The sequence below is a fragment of the Capsicum annuum genome, chromosome 2, assembly GCF_002878395.1.
Source record: "Capsicum annuum cultivar UCD-10X-F1 chromosome 2, UCD10Xv1.1, whole genome shotgun sequence".
In the NCBI taxonomy this organism is placed as follows: domain Eukaryota; kingdom Viridiplantae; phylum Streptophyta; class Magnoliopsida; order Solanales; family Solanaceae; genus Capsicum; species Capsicum annuum.
In genome coordinates, this window is record NC_061112.1 from 75,973,184 (window position 1) to 75,996,651 (window position 23,468).

At 35.6% G+C, this 23,468-nt stretch overlaps 1 protein-coding gene across 5 annotated transcripts in view; it reads right to left on the reverse strand.

The window, feature by feature from the left end:
* Nucleotides 1-15,713: 15,713 nt before the first annotated feature.
* LOC107858567 overlaps nucleotides 15,714-23,468 on the reverse strand; it is a 28,392-nt gene continuing 20,637 nt past the window's right edge. For 2 of the 5 annotated variants that reach the window (XR_007051976.1, XR_007051979.1), the window contains 2 exons: nucleotides 17,408-17,470; nucleotides 15,714-15,997 (listed from right to left, as the gene is read on the reverse strand). The gene's annotated coding sequence lies outside the window, so the exon portion shown is untranslated. Of the gene's footprint in view, nucleotides 15,998-17,402; nucleotides 17,471-23,468 lie in introns of all 5 variants that reach the window. The other 3 variants (XR_007051978.1, XR_007051977.1, XR_007051974.1) reach the window with 2 other exon arrangements.

Below are 23,468 nucleotides of genomic sequence, written 5' to 3' on the forward strand. Positions count from 1 at the left end.
CTACGTAGTGGGTGATCTTTGAATCTGATGATACTAAAGCTGATTAACTGAACCCGAGACCAGTCTTATCTAACGGGTAATCTCTGAGTCTATTTATAATCATAACAATTGAATGTATGTGACAGTCCTTACTTTATACTATGATTGAATGTATCTGACAGTCCTTACTCTATACTACTGAGCTAAGTTCCTTTACTTAGACTGATTCTGAAACTGAGACTGTGGGAAGTAGTCATCTAACCGATATGCCCCTTCTAGCTAAGTTGGGGTCCAACCTGTAACCCTAATTAGAAGGGTGTTAGTACCATGCCATGGGTAAAGACCTCTCATGTGAAGTCAGTCCTATCTAGTGAGTGACACCTAGGATCAGTCCTATATATATATATATAATATACTAACGGGTGATCCCTAAGTATGTCATTCATATCTAACGAGTGAAATCTCATACCTACACTGGCTACGTAGTTCTGGAACATAGGGATTGATCCTAGGGATCTCAGTCTTCTCTAACGGGTGAGCCCCCATCCTTAGGTTCGCTCGGTGTTAAATCGTACTCCCAACTGAAAAACTATGAACTAATTTTTTTCTTAAATTGTACTAGACTGAGCTAAATCTGTTACTTATCATACTGATCAACTGAGTTAAATTGAGTTCACTTGGTTCCGAAGACTGACAGAATACTACTGAATCTCGTTATCTAATTGAATGATACTAAGTTCTGAATTAATTACTTGAATTTTACTAAGGTCTGAACTGAACACTTGAATACTACTAAGATCAGAGCTGAGTACTGAACTGAAGCTGGAATGCTAATGATACTGAGATTATAGAGATTTCTTAAGCTCTGTAACTGTCTGAGAGTACTAAGTTTTGTAACTCACTAAGTTCTAAGAATCGTGGCTTAACTGAGATTATCGTGAAAATTGACACGGGCTCTAGACTTCCAGCTAAATTGTCGGGTATAAATACCCCCAGGACTCGATAACATAAAAGTAAAAACTAAATATTCTTGAATAATCATGACTGTGGACTTTCATTCACCATTACAATTATTAAAGCATCTCTTCAAGCACTTGGAAATCATAAACATGTGATAGTATAGGGAGACATACTATTGGCTCATACCCAATTTAACAAGGTCTTGTATCAAACACTTAACATGCATTAAAGAGCACATAGTTGGGGTATTTCATGCTAACATGTCATAATTCATTCTCTCAGGCTTTTCAACCAACACTTGGCATGCGTGGGCCTATACATAATTGGGGATTTCTTGTCAACATGCTATAATGCCCTATTTCCTTCACACAAACATTTTATCAAATATATGAAGAGCATGCTTTGGTTATTCAATAATTTCTACACCTAATTAACATAAACACATCACATAACAGGTAACTTGAAAAGGCTTTTTCATGAATATCAAATAATTATCACACAGTAGGATCAAAGCTTAGAACTTTGTATCTAAATCATGAATTAAAAACTTAACAACACAAAATCATAAACTTCTATACACTTAAATCATGAAATCTCATAAAACATAAATTTATAATTTTGAAAAGGATTCTTGAACTTCTTCGGTGGAAGGAACCCAGGCATCAACATCTGCATCCTCAAAAGCTTGAATTTTGAAAGATAACTAACGTTTCTTAAACGTTCTTGGATTGGAAAATATGGGTCTTGATGTTTTCTTGATAGTTCTTAAACTTGAAGAACTTGAATTTCTTAGTTTCTTGAAGAAGGGTTTGAATCTTATTATTGGGTTTTGATCTTTAAAGTAACCCTAATTTTGATGTTATAGATGAATGAGGAGTTATCTTCTTTGATTTGACGTGATTGGATGTTAAATAGGGTGGAAAAAAATCCAGAAATCCCTTTAAAATGGTGTTTCAGCACTGTTTCTGACAAAACTGATGGTCTGAGTGACAGACCGTCACTCTGGTGACTGAACATCACTCCAACTATTATTTTTGGGCCATAAAATGGATTTACTACTTCAGTTTTAATGGCCAAAGCGACGGTCCATTGCTGACTTGACGGTCCATCAGCTTGTCTATCGCTCCTGGGTAGCTCGAATAGGTCTTAGTAAAATGGCCATAACATTTTACTCCAATACTGGATTTTTGTGAAATTTATATCGTTGGAAAGATAATTCAATTATCTATCTGTTTATGGGTCATGATCTAAAAATTTCATAGTATAACAAAAGATATGCTCATTTAAAGTTAACTATACCAAAATCCTTCTCAAGAATTTAATTGGTAAGGGATGTTTTGATTCATCTAAAAGCTAGGATGTATTTAAGACATTAATATACATCAAACTTGATCATAAAACTACCAAATCACTAAGATTTATTTCTCATGAGCTTGAAGCATGGTTCTACTATCGGTTGAGATTCTCGAGGTATTATAGCATCTTTCCTTTCTTAAGTCCTGTTATGTTGTTAATTTTAGTCTAATGAAATAAAAGTGTTGTTTATGTTAGCACCTTGTTGTGAATATAGATGATGAATAATGTTGGCATCAAGCTATGACTATGTCTATATGACTGTTTATTTTTGTCTTCTAGTATATATGATCAACTGTTAGAGAATCTGTAGTTGGCATTAACTTATATAATATGCATGATATGTGGTGTAAATTTTAAGAGCAGTGGAATGAGTTTGACTTAGTTGCTTGTGTGTGCGAGTATTTATGTTAGTTCTTATATAGTGTTGCACCTAGAACTTGTCTGGTTCAATTGATACTATGTTATATAAGAAATGATAGCAGGTCGCCTTGTGATTTTAGTCGACTTAGCCAAAATAATTAACCCCACTAAAAAGAATTTTCCATTTTTGAACCCTTCTTTGAGCCTATGTTAATTTCTTTTCTTCTCCACCAATCACTATACTTAACTCTCTGTAAGTTGTTAGCACTTAGCTCTGGCCTTGGCCCAATAGTGGGAATTGTGAACCTAAACTTAGGCAAAACACCTAAGTTGAGGATGGCTATTGTCAAGTTGTTAGCTATCTAAGGGAAAGTTGGTTTAGAGCATCCGACCCTGGTCTACTCAGGACACTGTGCACCTTGACTGATTTTATTAGCATAAGTTGAGGGTGGTTAATGCTTGTCTGTGTGTGTATATATATATATATATATAAAGAGGGTGTTGTGGTAAAGTGTAAATAAATTTGACAAGGATGAGTGAGCTAGTTCAAAAATAGCCTTGGCAGGTAGAACTTGTGGGCAAAGAGAGTTAAATCCTAGTGTTAAGTCACTTTTTCCCAAAATTTCTTCCTCACCTAGACTCGAAACCTCATTACAAGCCTGAGAAAAGACCTTCTTGATCTTAGCGAATCAAATATAAGAGAGCATTGGATGATAAGGTCAAGCCTATGGGTATGTGTACTATGTTTGTAACTTCTTTGACAAGTATAAGAGTTCTAATTTGTATCCATAAAATATACTGAGTGGTGAATTTCCTTGAATGTGAGAGCAATCTGAGTTGCACTTTATTCGATTGATCTCTGTAGATTCTTGTATCTATATTTGTGCATATGTATTGATTATTAAATAATGCTGGTTATGGACTCTGGCATGTTGAACCATATAATTAGGATGGCAAGTAAATGGTTGTGTAAAAATTGGTTCAGCAAGTTGAATGTCTGTCATTGCATTGTTCATATTTATGGTCTGGTGCTGAGTTGCTTGAGGATAAGCAATTATCTTAAGTTGAGGATGTTGATGTTCTGACTTTTGACAAAATATTTTGCATGTTTTTCTTGGGAAAATTATGTGTTTTCAAGAAACCAAAGTTGTATTTAATGGTGGATTTGAGTAATTTCAGGTTAAGGAATAGCTGAAGGAGAAAACTTAAGAAAACAGCAGAAAAAAGTCATTGACGACCCAAGTGGCGGATCGTCAGTAATGCGACAGACCGCCAGAATGGCCGCCAGAGATAAACAGAAGATTCCAGGTGCAAGGCTCATGCGACGGTCCAAGTGATGGACCGTCAAGATTGGACAGACCACCAACAAAGCCATCGAACTTAAACAAAATATGGGACTTCAGAGGGCCTATTAATGGATTGTCTGACGGACCATCGGGATATCGACGGTCCGCCAAGGTGGCTATCAAGACTAAACAGAACCTGGCATCTTTGGATCACCTAGTTACGGACCATGTGAGGGACCGTCAGTTGTGCGATGGGCCATAAGTTGTACCATCAGCTTGGACGCAGCTATTTTTGAATTTAAATTTTAAATCTTTTAAACTTGGGAACATATAAATACCCAGCTAGGGTTTTATTTAGAGATTATTCTAAATCGGGATATTTTTTATCTTAGTTTCCATCTTTGATTCTCTCTGTAACATAGAAATTTATGAATCAAACTACATTTGGGATTTAATTCATTCTATTGCTATTGAAGATTCAAGAATTAATTCTTGTAACCTTTGTAAGTAAATTGTGAATTTGTTTATGAATAATACAAATATTTTTCTCCTTCTTCTATGGAGATGAGTGGATAAGCTCCCATAACTAGAGTTATGGGAGCCTTGATGTAAACAATAGATATGGGTTGTGATTCTAATTGAGTTTCTGTAGGTAATTGATGTTCCATAAACCCTTCTTTGCTTTAATTACTTTTCTTGGTTGCAAACCTGAAAGGTGAGCCCAAAAACAATCACTTGTTCGGATAGAAAAGTGTCTGTTGGGAAAAGAAAGGGTTTACATGAAATCTAGAGACCTTAATCTTTAGATTAATGGAAAATGCCTTAACAAGGATTTACCTACATGAGAAAATGGCTGAGTTAACAATACATTCTTTAAATTTGAGAGAGTTAAAGAATAAACTATCCATTAAGGTTGAGAAACTAATGGGTAAATAATAGAATTCAGCTAATTTTGTAGTTGAAGTTATTGAGTGGAACTAAAAAATGACTCACAACCCTAACCATTTAGACATCTTAGTAACCATAACTCTGGTTTATTTAATATCATTACATTACTACTAGTAGAAAGCATCATTAGTTGGAAAAACTCTATTACAATCACTTAGAATACAATTCATAAATCAAAACCCCTCTTATTTCGAAACATTTGATCAACAGTCTAATAACAATCACAATACTTAGTGAACACAGTATTCGCTATAGGATTCGACACCCAACCTAGTTAGGTTTTATATTTGACAGCGATCGTTCACTCTATCATAAGAGAGGTATAATTTGGGCGTATCAAATTTTGGCGCCATTGCCGAGGAATACGGTTGTCAATTAAGTTTATGTTTGTTAATTGACCTTTGGTCAAGTTTCCCAAATTTTACATTTATTTGTTGTTTTTGTTTTGTGTAGGGTAGTTGTTGTGTATGCCAAGTACATGGAGATCGGGTGCACTGTTATTACTAGTACATCCGAAACCGCAGTTAATTGGCAGACTCTTAATGGAACATTTTGCATTTTTTTCTTGGGAAAATTGTGTATTTTCAAGCAACCAAAGTTGTATTTAATGGTGGATTTGAGTAATTTCAAGTTAAGGAATAGCTAAAGGAGTAAACTCAGGAAAACACTTGAAAAAAGTCATTGATAGCCCAAGTGGCAGACTGTCAGTAATGCGACGGACCACCAGAATGGTTGTTAGAGATAAATAGAAGATTCCAGGTGGAAGGCTCATGTGACAGTCTAAGTGACTAACCATCAAGACTACGACGGACCACCAACCTTGTGCCAGACTTAAGCAAAATAAGGGACTTCAGAGGGCCCATTGACGGACCATCCAACAAACTATCGAGATATCATTGGTCCGCCAAGGTGGCCATCAGGACTAAACAGAACCTGACATCTTTGGATCACCTAGCGATGACCCAAGTGATAGACCATCAGTTGTGCGACGGGCTGTCAGCTGAACCGTCACTTTTTCTGAGTTTAAATTTTAAATCTTTTAAACCTGGGAATATATAAATACCCATCTAGGGTTTTATTTTGAGATTATTTTGAATCTGGATATTTTTTATCTTATTTTCAATCTTTGATTCTCTTTGTAAGTAGAAATCTGTGAATCAAACTACACCTGGGATATAAATCATTCCATTGCTATTGAAGATTCAAGAATTAATTCTTGTAACCTTTTTAAGAAAATTGTGAATTTGTTTATGAATAATACAAGTGTTTTTTATCTTTCTTCTATGGAGATAAGTGGATAAGCTCCCATAACTAGGGTTATGGGAGCCTTGATGTAAACAGTAGATATGGGTTTTGATTCCAATTGAGTTTCTGTAGGTAATTGATGTTGCATAAACCCTTCTTTGCTTTAATTACTTTTCTTGGTTGCAAACTTGAAAGGTAAGCCCAAGAACAATCACTTGTTCGGATAAAAAAGTGTCTGTTGAGAAAAGAAAGGGTTTACATAAAATATAGAGACCTTTATCTTTAGATTAATGGAAAATGCCTTAACAAGGATTTACCTACATAAGAAATCGGCTGAGTTATCAATACATACTTTAAATTTGAGAGAGTACAAGGATAAACTATCCATTAAGTTTGAGAAACTAATGGGTAAATAATAGAATTCAGCTAATCTTCCAGTTGAAGTTATTGAGTGGAACTCAAAAGTGACTCACAACCCTCACTGTTTAGAGATCTTGGTAACCATAACTCTGGTTTGTTTAATATCATTGCATTACTACTAGCAAAAAGCATCATTAGTTGGAATAACTCGGTTATAATCACTTAGAATACAATTCATAAATCAAACCCTCTTATTTTAGAACCTTTGATCAACAGTCTAATAATAATCACAATACTTAATGAACACAGTATTCCCTGTGGGATTCAACACCCAACATAGTTGGGTTCTATATTTGATAGCGACCACGTAGTCTCTTATAAGAGAAGTATAATTTGGGCATATCAATGGGAAAGAGGCAAAAAAAGAAGTTTAGTTATTTAAAGCACGGAACAAATCAATAGAATAGTGGGAGAGATAGTAGGTAGTGGAATAATAAGAGGAATTAGGGAAATTCTTATTTTACAGCTAGTGCTTCTTATCCTAAGCCTTCAGGTGATCGTTATTTTTAGGCTAGCAGTATTCCTAAGGCTCAAGGTGCCTAGTCTTAGGCCATTTGAGTTCAATCAACCCCATCTGAAGCTCCTTGCTATTTTTGTAGGCAACTTCACTTACTATATTATTAGGAAGAGAGAAATTAGTTCTTTAATTATGGTCAGCTTGGTCATATGCAATGAGATTTTCCTTAAGCTAGGGTTTTGACTGGAGCTAATAAGGTCCCGATCACCTCTTTTTCGTCTCGTTCACCTAAGGGCACCACTTTATATACTGACAATGGCCAAAATCATCTTTATGCACTTGCTACTCATTAGGAGTTTGAGGCATCCCTAGATGTTGTTACTGGTAGTTACAGCTCTTCTCCCATGATGTTTATTGCTTTCTTGATCCAGGTTCTACCCTATCTTATGTAACCCCTTATGTGGCTGTACATTTTAGTTTTGGTCCTGAAAGTACTTTTGATCCCTTTTCTTTTTCTACTCTATTAGATGATTCTATTGTTGCTAGAAAAATTTATAGGGGTTGTATGGTGTCTATCTTTCATGTAGATACATTGATGAATTTGATAGAACTGGATATTTAGATTTTGATGTAAAAGGGATGAGTTAGCTCCATTTGTGCTATGCTTCTCTCGATTGTTGAACTCAAATCATTTTCCATTTTCCCAGTGAATCAGTGATTATATGGGGAGAGTTCCTTAGTACTCAAAGAGAGGTTTATTTCTTATCTTATAGCAGAGAAAATGATTTCCAAAGGGTGTCTGTATCATCAATTTTGGGTTAAAGATTCTAATAGGTTAAAGATTCTAACTCTAAGAGTCCCTCTTAGCAATCTATTCCTGTAGTTAATGACCCCGATGATCTTTTTGGAATCCCTTCCAATGGATTTTTGGATTAATCTTCTACCATATACCCATCCTATTTCCATTCTTCCTTATAGGATGGATCCAACTGAACTAAATGAACTAAATAAATAATTAAAGGATCTTCCTGATTAGAGCTTTATCTGTCTTAGTGTTTCTCCGTGGGGTGCTCTTGTACATTTCATGCAAAAAAATATGGGTATTTTTGGATGTGTATAGATTATTATCAATTGAATAAGGTAACAATGAAAAATATGTATCCTTTACCTAGGATTATGACCTATTAGATCAGCTTCAGGGTTCTAGGTATTTCTCTAAGATTAATCTCCATTCGGGCTATCACCAGTTGAAAATTAGGGAGGTTAATATTCCTAAGTCTGCTTTTTGAACCCAGTATGGACATTATGAGTTTATGTTTATGTCATTTGAATTTAATAATGATCCGACTGCTTTCATAGGTTTTATGATTCAAGTTTTCAGGCAGTTTCTAGATTTATTTGTTATAGTCTTCATTAATGACATTTTAGTGTACTATAAAAGTGATAAAGATCATGTCAATCACCTCTGAATTGTGTTGCAGACTCCTAAGGACCAAAAATTATATGTAAAATTTTCTAAGTGTGAATTATTTCTATATGTTTTAACTTTTCTCGAGCATGTTATTTCTAGTGAAGAGATCAAGGTGGATCCACAAAAAGTTAAAACAGTTAAAAGGCGGCTTAGACCCACAACTCCAAATAACATTAGGAGCTTCTTGGGCTTGGTTGGGTATTATAGCAGGTTTGTGTTGACTTTCTCATCTATTGCAGCTCCGCCGATAAAATTAACTCAGAAAAGGTTAAGTTTTTATAGTTCGATGTTTGTGAAGGTAGTTTTGACAGGTTGAAGGATAAGTTGACTTTTGTGCCTATTTTGACCCTACCCAAGGGTAATGATGGTTTTGTTATGTATTGTGATGCATCTCAGGTGGGATGGGGTTGTGTTTTGATACAACATGGCAAAGTTGTAACCTATGCTTCCAGGAAACTTAAGGTTCACGAGAAGAGTTACCGAACTCATGCTCTAAGTTAGTGGCTATGGTTCTTTCCTTAAAGATTTGATGTCATTATTTATATGGGGTGCATATGTATATTATTCAGACTATAAGAGCTGCAGTAAGTGCTTATGCAGAAGGAATTGAACCTCAGGTAGAGGCTGTGACTTGAATTGCCTAAGGATTATGACATGATCCTTCACTACTATATAGGTAAGCTAATATTGTTGCTGATACTCTTAGTAGGTTATTTATGGCGAGCTTATCTCACGTGGAGAAGAAGAAAAGAGGGTTAGTAAAGGATATTCATAGGCTAGTTAACTTGGGAGATCATTTTTTAGACTCTGAGGATGGAGGAGTGATTGTTCAGGAAGTGGTTAAGTCATCTCTTAGTGTTGAGGTCAAAGAGAAATAGGTTATGGACCCTATACTTATGAAAATCAAAGTTGATGTGGGTCAATAAAAAGTTATGGATTTTGAGATTGGGAAGGATGGAATCTTGAGGTATCAAGGTAGGTTGTGTATTTTTGATATTGATGGGCTGCAAGAAAGAATTTTGACTAAATCTCCTGAGTCCAGATGTTATACTTCATCTGGGTTTGACCAAAATGTATCAAGACTTAAAGGAAATCTATTGGTGGAATAAGATGAAGAGTGATGTGAAGAATTTTGTTGCAAAATATATAGTCTGTGAACAAGTCAAGGTAGAACATTTGAGGCTTGATGGCATGTCTTATGAGATATAGTTGCCCATATGAAAGTGGGAGATGATATGATTAATATGGACTTCGTTACTGGTCATCCACGATCACGGAATGAATATGATTCTATTTGGGTAATTATGGATAAAATTTCTAAGTCTTCTCATTTCTTGCCGATAACGACCAACTACTCAGGAAAGGATTATGCTAGGTTATTCATTCAGGAGATAGTAAAGTTGCATAGAGTGCCAGTGTTGGTTATTTTAGACCGAGTTACGTAGTTTTATTCTTACTTCTGGTATTCATTTCAGAAATGTTTAAGTACTCAGGTGAACCTTAGCACTACTTTCTTCCCTCAAATAGATGGATAAGCAGAATGAACCATTAAGACTATAAAGGATATGCTAAGGGCCTGTGTGATTGATTTTAAGGGAAGTTGGGTTGACCATTTTCTTCTTATTAAGTTTTTTTACAATAACAGTTACTATTCTATCATTCAAATGGCTACTTTTGAGGTAAGTGATTGGGTATTCTTGAAGATTAGGACTGCTCAAAGTTACCGAGAGCTTTATACGGATGTAAGGTAAAGGAAATTGGAGTTTGAGGTAAGCGATTGGGTATTCTTGAAGATTTCTTCTATGAAAGGAGTCATGAGATTTAGAAAGAAGGGAAAGCTCAGTCCCTGTTACATTGGTTCATACAAAATCATAAGGAGAATTAAGAGTATTGCTTATGATTTAGATTTGCCAGCGAGCTTGGATTTAATTCATCCTATTTTCGATGTGTCTATGTTAAAGAAGTGTGTGGGTGATCCTTTCTTTGTAGTGCTTATGGAGAATATTAGTGTTACAGATTCGTTGTCTTATAAGGATGTCTCGATGGAGATATTAGATAGGAAAATTTATAGATTAATCAAAAGGTGGAAGAAGCTACATGGGAAGCTAAAGAAGACATGAAAGCCAAGCACTTGTTCTTGTTTCCCATGTTAGATAAATATGATTAAGGTATGAGTTTTGTTTCCCTCTTATCATATTTTGAGTTTGTCCTTGGATTCTACTGCATTCTTATTATTCTCATGTTACAAATGTCCTAACTCCTTATTTGAGGATGAATGATCCTAAGGGAGGTATAATGTGACACCCCGTAAAGTTTTGATCATTTTACTTTCCCACATGCGTAATATTGATTTTTTACTTGAATTATGATTATGTATGTTAAAAAGACATTTTGGAAAAGTTTGGGAATTTTTGGAAGAGGGTCAAGGTTGTTTTGGAACCCCGAGGCAGTAAGCCTCTGAGGTAGTGGTGTGTCACACCACTTAACTTCCAAAATAAGGGTGTGGCACAGAGGCTAAGCTCCGCGATAGCGGCGTGCCACGCTGCTATGTATTTTTCATCAGTTTTTTTGTTTCACTTATCTTTAAGGGATTTTGGTCCTTTTACCCCAAGAAAAACTTTTAAACATCAAATAAATCCCTTTTCTTCAGTTGTCAAATATCAAATACTACTATTCTTCTCTTTAACTCCCATCCTAAAGGGTTTCACAAGGAATTCATCATTGAGGCTCTAACTTTAATTTCTCTTTGATTCCCTCTATATTTCAAGCATGTCTCTCATTCCTTAACTTGAATTTTACATTATGGAATTTATTTAAACAATATTCATTTGTTTTAATTGATGGGTTTGAAATTGGGTTAAGGGGTTTTGAGTATTACTACTTGAATTACTTTTTCGATGTTTTAAAGGAATTATTCATGCTTTAATTGATGGCTTTTTGGACTGAATCATTGACTTATGATATTAATTGGAATAAGGGACATGCGTTTCCCCAAATTGATGAGATTTTAGTTTGATAATGACATTAACCTCAACCCATATTTAGACTTGATTTTGAATATGGATATTTGTATGGTTTAACTTGTCTTTTGGACCCATTGCATTGCGTTAAAGGATAAATAGATAAATATGGTTTTGAAATGCCCTTCGTGGCCATGGTTTTGGATTTTAAATAGAAGTTGGGAGTCTAATGGTAATATGGACTAGTTTGGCTTAACTGAATTAGCTTGCAAACATATTGGTATGATGATACCATGTTGGTAGGTTAATGGCCGGATACATGTAAACTATTTTAATTTAGGCTTAAGGAGAATTATGTAGCTCACCGTGAAATGAGTCCGGGCGGGGATAACACTTGAAACAACATTTGCCAACATTGGTGGTCTTAATGACCATGTGTCTAGATACACATTTTATTTTGGATGGCACCTTAGTGTCTTTAGCTTTTCCTTGGTTTTCCTTGGTACATGCGGCTAACATGGAGTAGGGCCCATCCATCATAAGGAGTAAAATGCATATAGCCCATAAATGCCTTTAGGATGGAGCGAGCTACATAGTTCAAGCTAATGCATTAAAATATTATGTAATTAGACCTTTTCCCCTATCCTGACATCCTGTATATGTATCTATAAATATTGTGCATGTGGTTTTCACTGGATTTAGATAACTGAACTATTTTATCCCCATCCCTTGAGTTACATGCCAGTGATCATCCCACTGACCGTCCTCGAACCATGCATTATTTTATGATGTAGGTTCAAAGGACTTTTCTATCACTCTTGTACAGCGTTAGGTGTTGTGATTCATTGATTGAGTTGTTGTGAAGTGGTGAGACTCCATCTTTAGAGAAGCCCTGCCATTTCACTAGGTTTCTTTTCATATTTTTGGAATTCTAAATTTCTTTCTATCATAGTCTGGGGCATGTCCCGATTAGTTTGGTATTGCTGGTTTATAGGCTTTGTGGACAAGTTTTGTATTGGCATTTTGTTTTGACTCTTTGAACTATCACTTGGTTTATTTATCCTTCTTATTACTATTTTGGTTGACTTATGCTATTTACATTTATGGTGCTCTTGAGGCAATTCTATGGGGGTTGTCTACGGCCTTTGGTGAGCTTAAGATTAGCCATCACGGCTAAGCCTAGGTTTGGATCGTGATAATTCTTAGGGCATGTGGTGACTAAGTATTGGATTATGGTGGATCCAAAAAAGATTTAGTTATTCATAATTGGTCCATACATATATCTTTGACCATGGTTTGAAGTTTTATTAGTTTAGAAGTCTACTAAAGTTAGTTTGTCGAAGGATTTGCAACTATTGCAGTGCCTATGACTAGATTGACTAGGAAGGAGGTTCCATTTCAGTGATCCGATGAGTGTGAGATGAGCTTTCTAAAAGTTTTCTAAAGCTCAAGGGTATGCTTACTTCGCTCCTATTTTGACTATTCTATTCGAGAACGAGGGGTTTATAGTGTATTATAATGTTTATACTTGGTATGGGTTGTGTTTTAAAGTAGTAAGGTAGAGTTATTTCTTATCCATTGATAAATTTGATGGTTTATGAGTTTAACTATCCTACTCATGATTTGAAGTTGGCAACAGTAGTTTTTACGCTCAAGATTTAGAGGCATTACTTATATGGTGTTCATTGAGAGATCTATAGTGACCACCATATTATTTAGTATATTATGACTCAGAGAGATATTAAATCGAGACAACACATAAGTATTGAGTTACTAAAGGACTATTATATCTCTATCCTATACCATTCAGGCAAAGTGGATACCTTGAGCCAAAAGGCGGTGAGCATGGATAGCTTAGCCTTCATTTCAGTTTTGGAGCTGTCATTGGCTTGATACATTCAGTCTTTAGCCAACTTGATAGTTCTACTTGATATTTCAGACCTTAGAAGAACTCCTTACGGTGTTTAGGCTAGATATACATTGATGGAGTAGATTCAGGATCATTAGTTTGATAATAGTAGACTTTGTGGCGTTCGTGATCAGGTGTTGAGAGGTAAGTCCAGTTGGGCTACCTTGAATTCTATGGGTATTTTAAGATTTGATGGTCGTATTTATGTACTGAGGGTTAGATATTTAAGTTGATATAGTTAAGGCTTATAGCTCCAAATATTATATTCAATCTGGGCAAACTAATATGTATGGATATTTGAGGCATCATTACTGGTGGAGTGGCAAATAAAGGATATAGCAAATTTTGTAACTCGTTGTCATTGTTGTCAGCATGCGAAGGTTGAGCATCGGAGGCTTGGTGGCCTAATTTAGCAATTACCCATTCTCAAGTGAAAGTGGGAGCAGATCACTGTGGACATTATTAGAGGGTTGCCTCACACTTCTCATGGTTCTGACAACATTTGGGTCACTATAGATCGATGGAAAAAATAGCCCATTTGCTCCTTATCTAGATGTTGTTCAATGTCGAGAGGTTTGGCCATATCTATGTTTATGAGATTGTTTGCCTGCATGGAGTGACCATATCTATCGTTTCATACAGAGTCTTAGTGTTCGCTTCTAGATTCTACAGGACTTGTTAGGAAGAGTTAGGTACTCAGGTAGATCTTAGCACAACATTTCTCCCCTAAACTAATGGGCGGTCGGAGAGGACGATTCAGGGTTTGAGGATATACTCTTTGCGTGTGTAATGAACTTTAGAGTTAAGTGTCACTTAACCTCACTGACTTTCGCTTATAATAATAGCAATTGTTCGAGTATTGAGATGGCACCATTTGAGTTATTATATGATGGGTGTTGTAGATCTTTGATAGGTTGGTATGATATGTCTGAGATTAATCCCGCGGTACTGACTTACTTCTTGAGTCATTAGATAGAGTTCAACTGATTTAGGATAGGCTGAGGGCAGGCAGAAAATTTATATTGATCATAGACTTTGTTCCTTAATGTTTGGAGCTAGCGATCGGGTTTTTCTTCGAGTATCGCCCATGAAGGGTGTGATGAGGTTCGACAAGTTAGGAAAGCTCATCCTCGAGTATACTAAGCCATTTAAGATACTTCAAACTATTGGGGAGGTAGTTTATGAGTTGTCCATGCCCCCAGATTTTGCATCTAGTCCAATTTTCCATGTCTCAATATTGTGGTGTAATATCTTAAATAAATCTCATGTACTTTGGTAGGACTCGGTTTAGTTAGATGAAAGGTTGAACGTTATGGAAGAGCCTGTCTCTATATTTTCTAGGGATGTCAAGAGGTTGAGATATAGATGTATTCAATGTTTAAGGTTCAATGGAGACATCATCTAGTTAAAAAGGCTACTTGGGAGATTGAGAGTAACATGCGGATGCAGTACCCCCACCTATTTGAGCCTTCGAGTACATCTTAATCTTTTCCTTTTGTGAACAAAAGTACTTTTAGTAAGGGATATTGTAATGACCCTTTAGATTATTTTCTGCATTTCTACACGTTTTCGCATTTAAAGGTTTACCATAGCTGCCCTAAGTCATTTATGACTTGTTGGAGCTGACAGTTCAATTACAAGACAATTTTTTTTGGTTTTTAGAGCCAATTTGTTGTTTTGAAGTTTTTGTTGTTTAGATTTGGATATCGGGACTAAACCTCAGGTAAAATAGACTCGTATGCCAATTTTGACAATTTTGTTAGATCTAAAACATCATTTTAGGATAGGGGTACCTTTTGTTTGGGACTTAAGGCTTCCGAACTCATTTTTGGCAATGGGGTGGAAATTAGTTGTAATGATCCATTGAGTGTGGGCCCCATAATTCATCAAAATGACCCTAGATAGAAATTTCATGGCATCGTTGAGTCCAAAATGTCAAATGTATGGTAGCACATTTTGTTCACAATAATGAAATTTCAAATGAATCTCGAGGGTCCGATTGGAGTTTTGGCACTTGGACAAAACTGCTCGTGCAACTTTAACTAGTGCATGCCAAAAATGGATTTGCATTTGTGAGGCCTTGGTCGCATTTATGAAGGCCAAGGAAATAACCTATCGCGATCTCAGGAACATGGCAGCATTTGTAAAGGTATATGAGCCACCATATTTGCGGGCTTGTCTTTGCATTTGCAAAGGGTAGGCATGGTTTAGGGTCGCGCTTGTTGTCACACCTCAAATCCTATTGGGGAGGACAGGCACCCGTAGCCATGAAGGCCCGAGAGAACCAATCCATGGCCTTGTACTTCTTATACATGTAACTATAATAACCAAAGGTTTTGCCTTACATGGATAAATGCATTGATGAGAAATAAATGACAAGCCCAAAACTATAGATACCAGACTTGGCCGTTGGGGCCATAACATCTAAAAGATAAGACACTATCATGCTTAACTTTACATTGGTCTACAAAGCCTCTAAAATAAACATAGACACTTAGTTAAGATCGGGACAAACCCACGCCATACTCTAACTTATACCAAAATATATAAAATAGACTCGGACAGCCCCAAATCAATCTGGAGCTCACAAATAGCTGGATATCCTGGGCTCCTGCTGAGCATGTGTATTATCTGAAGCACCTATGCCTGCAGCATGAAATGTAGGTCCCCCATAAGGGCCGTTAGTACGAAAATATGTACTGAATACGTAAGGATGAAAGTAACCACACATGATATAGGAGCTCAATGAAAATCAGATACAAATGTACAAATAGTGCTAGTAGACCACCTTTATATATACTTTTTGGGTCAGGTACATTACATTTTTTGTTCATTTTTCTTTTCATACTCATAATCTTTGTAAGCCATAGGATACAAATGACCAGCTGATCAGTGGTAAATAGATAAATCAGAATTACTCATGCTAGGCTTATGCCCCTGAGCTACCACCCATAAATAAACATTGGGATAGGTCCATGCTAAGAATACGCCCCTGAGCTACAACCCACATATAAAGACAGTGAGATTGGTCCATGTTAGGCTTATGCCACTGAGCTGCCACCCATTTAATTAATATTTGTGTTACTTAGTTTATTTAGCCTTTGAGATTGTTACTTTGGTGGTCATAACATTTTGATACCTTTGAACAATAATCTACCAATAAAAGATATTTGAATAAAAACCTAACGCAATGACAAAGAGGTATGGAGCAGATTGTACACGGATGAAATATTCAGGAGCTGAAAATAACATAGGGTCTTATTTGACTTAAAAGAGAACTCTTGAGACTTACTAGTGAAATGTAAAACTGCAAACTTGATAATAAGAATGTGGTGAGCTATTTTAACACATTAGGGACCGGGAACAAGGTCATTATCTAGATGGGAGGTCATGTGCTTCCACTAGGTATCATCTATTATGAGAGAGCTTCAGAAGCTTACTTTGTACCATAAGTGTTGGATTCATGCCAAAGAATACGAAATAGAGTAGCCTTACATACCTGGTTGTATAATTCCTCTATTAACCCAACTTAACTTCCATCCTTTAGGATTGCTTATGTATAATAAAGTATATGGTAAAACTAACATCAGTAACTAGCCAACACATTGGGCTACTTAAATTTGCCCAAAATAGTAGTCGGGCAGTAAGCCCTTAGTTTATCAATCAAAGGTATTATTTTAACCCTTTACTCCTCTAGCTACACCCACATACCATACATATTCTTATAAGATCCCCCGAAACAACTTTGACTTTATTACACCCTCCAAATAATACACAAAACAACATGGGCAATAAACATATATAATAATTAATTTGGTGGTGTACCACCACACCTTTATTCTATATTTCAATACAGACTAATCACACCTTTACCCAATATCAACCTAGCATCCCCCAATATATACACAAAACACAGTCCATAAAATAGCCCTAAATCCCTTTTATTGTAGCAATCAAATATGAAATTCATCATCTGTTGAGTTCTCTATAACAACACATCCATAATTCTTTTCCAAATTCATATATAAGGAGGAAAAAATGGAGCAGTTACCTTACCTCAATTTTCTGTAACTTATCCTTCTAATTTGAACTCTTCAAGAACTTGAACTTTCCTTCACACTTTAAATCAAAGAAGAAAAGAGAAGTTTTTTAATAACAAAGAAAAAGTGAGTAGTTAGCTTACTTTATGTTCTTCTATGGACTTATAATTAAAGCATGAATGGCATGTTTTCCTAATCTTCTATGGGAGAATTAAGCTAAACCATAATTGTTTTCACTTACCTAGAATTAAGAAAAAGTGAGCAGTTATCTTACTTTATATTCGGCCAATGATGCCTACTAAGTACCCGTTGTTTTGGTACTCATACTACTATTTTTTATCTTTTCCTAATGCATATTTGAGTATTATACATCTTCACTAACATTACATCCAACTTACTTTGGGACTCAAAAATAGGGTGAGCTTTAAGAGCCGGAGCTGATCTTCACTCCTTCTATTATTTTTGGATGGTTTTTACTTTCAAGACCATTTGTATATTGACATTATTTAGTACTCATATTTTTTATTTAGTGGCTCTTGTTTTGACCTTTGCATTTAGTGGCTCTTGTACCGACCTTACCGGATCATAGGATACTCTTTTGTAGACTTTTCTCATTTACCGTCTTTAATTAGTTATGTTTCTATTTACTATTTAGTCATATGCTTCATTGGTATTTCTTATACCTTCCACTAATTAGCCCATTACTAACATTTTGGGCTATGGTTTGGCTTACCTACTAGTGGGTTAGGTAGGTATCATTAAGACCTGAGAAATTGGATTGTGACATGTATCTAGTGTAGGCCAAAGATGGACTTTGCATTCACGAGGCCCTTGCCACATTTATGAAGGCAAGGTTTTTTACGGCTGCATGCGTAGGACAGCCTTTGTATTTATAAAAAGGAGGCTAGATAGGTTAGTTCAGTCTTTTTCTTTGTTATTGCAATGAACCATCCACATTTATGAAGGTTTGTCTAAGCTGGCACCTAAGTTCTTAGCGAGGGTACCGCTTTTGCAAAGAAGGGACCCCTGACAGCATATATATATATATATATATATATATCTTCTTTATTTTTCCAACATAATTCTAATTACCAAACACCATTATAGACACCTTGAGCTAAAAAAATGTAGAATAATCATATTGTGGAACTAGGATTAGCTTGGGGACATGTTTGTGGTCATTATGTTGTCGATACACTATAGTTTTCCTTCTTAATTCCTCACTAATTTATTCAATTTAATTTTTTATTTTCAAATATTAGAAGGACTTGTTTGGGGGCTAAATTGAACTCAAATTTTGCTAAAATAGAAGGCAAAATAATCCTTGAACGGAGAGGAATGCTAGGAAGATTTTAATTTTATAATTCCATAAGCAGGCCCTACATGATATTTTAAGCTTGATTTTTTACCTAAAGCATTAATATGAAATAGTATATCGTTATTATTGTCCTGATGCGTAGACCATTAGTTTGATAGCATGGCAGCAGTCGAAGGCTTCACGAAAGGGAAAAGCATTAGGGTAGAAGATTTACGAGCATTCGATAGTGTCCATGAAGGATAGGCTTACCTTACTTTTAGATTATGCTTAATTATGGTATTATCGTAGTACTGTGCTAGCGTGAGTGTGTATTTATGGATTGGTTATTATTTTAGCATTTAGTGCTTTATTGAGCCAGTTAGGGGCCCTTTTTGGTAGAATTTGAGCCAATTTTTTCCTTAGGTTAGTATACTATAATCCTTTATAATTAGACTTAGTGCTTATCGTACCTTGGGATAAGATCGAGAAGCCTTATACTACGTTCAGGCAGATGCTTGCCATAGGTTGGGTTTTTGGGGTTTGGTAGTGGGTTCAATTGCTCGTTTTGGATAGAATAATTATGATAGTCCCTTGTGAGTTTGGTGATCACTTTAGCTATTTGTTAGTCCATTATCGGGGGTTTGTAGGTTGACTTATTGTAACTCCCCAAGTATGCACCCCAAGCGTCACACGGTGCTTACGACCCCGAAGAACCACAAGCTAACCCATGCCTGGCACCTGCTGTGAGCACTGAATAATAATACTAAAATATGCAGAAGTTAGGTTGAAATGCCATAAGGTTCATAATCTGAATACTGATAAATATAGCAACTAATAATAACATCTGAAAACTGAACACTGTCTGAACTAATCTAGTCTGAAAAGCCTCTACTGAACTGTCTGAATGTGGAGTAGATGGGACAAGCCCCCAACTAACTCTAACTAATAAAATACTGAATCTACTATAATACTAAAGTAAATAATATCCTCGATGGATAAGGGCTCACTACTAAATTTGTTGCTATTAACTGAATCTGGCTAAGCGCAGTTAAGAACTTGAGTGTCCGAACCAATGATATGAGACATCATAGTGTAAGAAAAGAGTATGAGATTAGTATATGGAATGTACTGGTATGCTAGATGAGGTAAGACTAAAATGCATGGGTTCATATGCATGAACAGTAACTGCTGAGTGATATAAATATAACTAAATAAAAGTACATGGATAACTGAAGCTACTACAAACACTGATTATGCAATACTGTGCATATACATATATACTGTGTCTGAGATTTATACTGAAATTGAGTACTAAGTTTTGATAACCGAGTAGCTGATATTTGAGATTACTGATAACTGGGTGACTATTTCTGACAGTCCTGATTCTGTAGAACTGAACTGAGTTCTATGCTGAGATTGAAACTAAAACTGTGGGAGGTAATCATCTAACTAACATACCCCTCTCTAAATTGATTAGGGTCCAACTTGTAACCCTAGTTGGAAGGGTGTCAGTACCGTTCCACGGGTATAGACACTGACTATATGGATCCACTAAAATATCATTCCAAAGGACTAAGGGTCACCCTCTACTGGCTGGTTCCCTAATGAGAGTGGTATTACCCTCAACTGGCAGGTAAACACCTTATCAACCCTCAACTAGCAGGTTTATATCTCAACATACGCTGGCTACGTAGTTCTGGAATGCAAGGATTGCTATAAAGGGTCACACCCTCTACTGATAGGTGAGCCCGCATCCTTGGTTTCGCTCAGTGTTGAATCCTACTCCTAACTGTATGACATTGATTATTAAACTAAATTGAACTGGATTGAGTTTCACTGAGTTCTGTAACTGACTGAGTACTACTATTTGTGACGTTATTGAGACTATTCCGTAGCTACTATGATCTAGGTAAATAGCTAGATTTTTCGGGTATTGAATACCCCCAGGACTCGATAGCATCAATAGTAAAACATGGAAAAATCTTTAAAGCATACTATCTAGTCACTTAATCATGATTCATTCATTGAGACATTTTGCCAAACACTTGCAAGGCATAAACTTATACATGAATAGGAGCACATGTTAACATGTCATGATTGCACTATTCAATTCATATTGTCATTCTAACAAACACTTGGGGAGCATGATTATTTCATATAATAATAAACACATGTATAAATATAATGGCTACAACATTCAACTTGTAAATTCAAGGATTTAACATGAGAATCACATAATGCATCACACATGCTATCTTAATCTCATGAAACTTGTAATTAATCATGGATTGAAACCCAAATAACACCATGAACATACAAACAATCTAATTCAAGCATGGAAATTATAAATCTGAAAACTTGAATTTTTAAATAGGGTTCTTGGACTCCATGGGTGGTAAGGGCCCATGAATGAACACCTAACATACCTGGAAAGATGAGTTCTTGAAGTTTCTTGGTGGAATTCTTGATTCTTGAAGGCTAGGGTTTTGCTAATTAGAAGAGAGAATGATTTTGATTTGAGGAAAATTGAGTAAATGATGATCTAATTAGGTTATTAGGGGTTAATTAACATGTTTAGACTAATTAGGATCTTGAAAAAAGACTAAATTGCCCATGAAAGAAATTAAAATTCACGTCACTGAATTCCTGCATCGCGGAGATCCACTAAAAGTTGGATGAAACTATTTTAAAAATGGACAATTGTGAAAATGGGTTTTGGCGCGACGCGGGCCAATCACGGTACCTCACTGGAAATTGAAAAATGTTATTTTCTACTACACCGCGATGCGGCCTAATCGTGGTGCTTCACTGAAAATATCAATTGAGAACTAGAACTTTACTGCGATGTGTTGGAATCACGGTGCCTTACTGGAAATTGACGAATGTCATTTTGACCCTCACCACGACGTTGTGCTTCTCAATTTGACATTCTGCTTCACTAAAAGTGTCATAACTACTCACCCGGATATCGGCTTTGGGTGAAATTTATATTATTAGAAAGCTAACTAAATTTCCTACAAAATGATGGGTCCTAAGTTGGAAAATTCTAAGTATTTTTGAAAGTATATAGAGGAATTCTTTTGTACGGAGAGCTAAACTGAGCTAGAAAAATATGGGGTATTAAATTTATCACTTTAGATATTTTGTTAGGCTATTATGGGGGGTTTGTGGGTTGAATTAGACATTGTTTTAAGCTCTCTTAGCTCAATGACATTGGGAAGTGTAGTTTTTTACCTTAGTCCGTGCCTTCATCCTGAATAATCAAAAATCGCTATACCTTAAAGAATCTGACCGCTTAAAATTGGATATCGACTAAATTAATCTGAAATAGGTTAAAACTTAGGATGTTACCTTTGATTTTATACAATCATGTGTTAATTCTAGTTTCAATTTGACATATGTCATATTTTTATCACTTATGAGTTCCAGTTTGAGTCCAGCATCATTTGTATTTATTATTATGTGCTACTTTTGATTTGATTGGCATTTATTATCATCCTTATTACTGATCTGGGTCAGAAAACTAGTAAAAATTGATAGAAGGTGGTTATGATCGGGAAAAGGAGCATTAATTACCGATGGCCTATATTTTGAATTATTTTGTGCTCGTTGTTGCCATATTTCATCCTTAATTTACTATTATTCTTTTCATTTACCCTCCATCGTTATGGGAGCTCGGTTTGATTATGTTCTTTTTTGTTTGTGCTTTCTAGGCCTATGGGAGCCTAGTTAGGTTGTAGTTCTACTTTAGTTTCTCTTTTGCACACTTATTTTACCTTTATATCACTTTCACTTTGCTTGATCTACTATTTTTTATTTTGCTGCTTAAATTCTTATTTTAGCTTACGTTATCACACTTTACTTACGCTTTTAGTGTAATTTATCTTAGGTGTCCTATGATGCCTATTGAGTACCTAATTTTTTTTTACTCATACTACACTTCTGCATCTTTTTCTTGATATAAATTCAAGTCCGATCCACTACCACTGAGTTTATCCTTGAGCGTGCTACTAATTTAGAGACAGGGTGTGCTTTTACAGTCTGGATCTCATCCTCCTCCTTTTGTTAGTTTTGGATAGTCTTTTGTACAGTCTAAGACTATGTCATATATTTGTCATTATTTAGTACTTCTTTTAGTTTAGTGGCTCTTGTAGCGATCTTACTAGGTCATGAGGGGATTCATTTTGTATATTTTTTCCTTCTCCTTCGGTTGTATAATATGTATATATCTATTTACCATTGCTTTGAGTTACTTCATATTTTCCTTGTACATCTTTATTCTTTATTTTCTTACCTTTCATCAGCTAGCCCATTACTTGTTTCAGGCTATGGTTTGACTTACCTACTAGTAGATTATAGTAGGTGCCATTATAACTCAAGAAATTAGGATTGTGACATTACTAGTTAGGCCGCATGGCAAAGGGACGGACCATCACTTTTCTCATCGTCCGTTGGAAGACGAACACCCTCCAGTAAAATGGTCATAACTATTTACATTGGATTAAAAAATGATTGGTGGCATTGGAAAGAAGACAGTTATGTACATTTTAACAATATGTTATATGCTTTAATTGAAGCTCTAAGGTGCAATCTTGATTGGTATAATCTTTGGCCATAAGGTTGTTACATAGAAATAAAATTGAATCATATTTTCTTCAAATGTTCGATTATCAAAATTAATTGTTTTTAACTATTTTTATAGTTTCCTAGGGATAGAGCATTAAACTATGGTACATGGCATGTGAAAGTATAGTCAAATTCACTCGCACGAGAAAACAAT